The 2,500-nt window shown below is 48.9% G+C and overlaps 1 pseudogene; it reads right to left on the bottom strand.

Moving 5' to 3' along the window:
• The window catches only part of LOC134457437 (octapeptide-repeat protein T2-like), a 29,512-nt pseudogene that overhangs the window by 11,192 nt on the left and 15,820 nt on the right, over positions 1–2,500 (bottom strand).

Raw genomic sequence — 2,500 nt, 5'->3', positions numbered from 1 at the left:
CTGTCACTGTCCCCTGAATTGACATCAGATCTCACCTTGGCATTTGGGGTGGGCATTGTTAGAAGAAAGGACAATTTGAGAGAGAGAGAGAGAGAGAGAGAGAGGTGGGAAGTGTGTGTGTGTGTGTGTGTGTGTGTGCGTGCGTGCGTGCGTGCGTGCGTGCGTGCGTGCGTGCGTGCGTGCGTGCGTGTGTGTGTACGCGTGCGTGCGTGCATGCGTGCGTGCGTGTGTATCTGTGCACACACATGTGTACAGGAATTGCATGGGCAGTAGACTAAATTATTCTTTGTGCCCTTCAGTACAAGTTAAAAACCTGAACCCATAGAAGGATTAGACACTCTTCTTTATATATACATTTTTGGTCGTATCTTTTCCCATTCATGAGCAACTGACAGCAATCACCAAAAAATGCTGTGATTTGACTAAAAAACTGAACAGAGTCAGGCAGTGAAAACCAACTTTTTAGGTTTAGTTTTGCAGCTATAGTGATATATCAGACTTGAAAAGTTAGATTGGACACTATAGAGTGGATACAGTATTCAGAAAGGGCTTAGTAAATTATATAAGGAATAACGGCTGACGAGGTGACCGGTTCCACAAAGTTAATGGGGATGTGGCGGCTCCATACTCTGGCAACATGCATAGCACAGAGACGGAGTTGCCTCCGCCAAGACCTTAGCTTCATGGAACCGGTCGACCTCGAAGGCCATTATCCCACCGATCTGCTAGGGTAGGGTACTTTTAAAAATCTATTACTGTCTGTAAAGTTGTAGGAACCATGCCAACTGCACCAGGATTTTGTGAGAAAGACAGACGCGTCGCTACACAGGCGTGAAACTGAGACGTATCTAGAATCTTCGTTTGGAATGGCGACTTTGTGATTATTTACTTTTCCGTAGATGATGTGCGTGGTTTCTACAGTGTTATCCCTTAGACACCATTGGCATTCCAAGGGAGGATTGTATGTGCGTCTGCACGCTTGACTCCTGACCGGTTCCACAGAATTAATGGCAATTAATGGCAGAATTAAATCAGCAAAGGCAGAAAAGGTTAGTTTATTCACACCCATGTGCTCTCTCTCTCTCTCTCTCTCTCTCTCTCTCTCTCTCTCTCTCTCTCTCTCTCTCTCTCTCTCTCTCTCTGTCTCTCTGTGTGTCTCTCTCTTTCTCTCTCTCTCTCTCTCTCTCTCGCTCTCTCTCTCTCCACTGTGGCTGCGCTGTTCCCTGTGTTCCCCTGTTCTTAGTTCACCATTAATAAATGCTCTACTGTCACCAACCACACACACACACACACACACACACACACACACACACACACACACACACACACACACACACACACACACACACACACACACACACACACACACACACACACACACACACACACACACACACAGTGAAGCACAGCATATCCAGGTCAGCATGTGCTTTCGCACTCTTTATTTTAAACACATCATCTCGAGAAGAACAGTTAGAACGCTTGCTTACACACACGCGTGCAAGCATGTACTAACGCGCGCACGCACGCACACATGCACGCACGCACGCACGCACACAGGCACACAGGCACAAACGCCCTCACATACCTACCTGTACACACACACACACACACACCCACACACACTCACCCACCCACACAACCATAACACAACCACACACACACACACACGGGCGGGCGCACACACAAAAACACACATACACAGACGCACGCACATGCACAGACAAACACACATACACTCATGCGCGCACACACACACACACACACACACACACACACACACACACACACACACACACACACACACACACACACACACCACACACACACACACACACACACACACACACACACACACACACACACACACACACACACACACACACACACACACACACACACACACACACACACACACACACACAGGCCTATTAGACCAGAAGAGACGTAACTGGTGCACAGCCCCGATAGCCACTTCATCTCTTTCATCTCCAGAGAGGGAGACAGAGAACTGGTGTTCACACACACACACACACACACACACACACACACACACACACACACACACACACACACACACACACACACACACACACACACACACACACACACACACACACACACACACACACACACACGCGCACACACGCACGCCCACACATGCACGCTCCCGCACGCACGCATGTATGCACGCACACACAAGCGCAGAAGCGAGTGTACAAAATCAGAGAGAGCGAGAGAGAGAGAGGGAGAGAGGGAGAGAGAGAGAACTGAGGTTACTGTTCACACACACACACACACGCACATGTGCGCATGCTCACACACGCACAGAGAGAGAGAGAGAGAGAGAGAGAGAGAGAGAGAGAGAGAGAGAGAGATAGCGAGAGAGGGAGGGAGGGAGAGAGCAGAGAGAGACACACCTACAAATTGCCCTAGCCTCTTTTCTGGGAGAACTACCTCAGGCTACTCTCTTGTCTTACGTTATCAATATTTAGGACTG

This window comes from Engraulis encrasicolus, chromosome 10, assembly GCF_034702125.1.
Source record: "Engraulis encrasicolus isolate BLACKSEA-1 chromosome 10, IST_EnEncr_1.0, whole genome shotgun sequence".
Classification (NCBI taxonomy): domain Eukaryota; kingdom Metazoa; phylum Chordata; class Actinopteri; order Clupeiformes; family Engraulidae; genus Engraulis; species Engraulis encrasicolus.
This window is presented reverse-complemented; position numbering and strand designations above follow the sequence as displayed.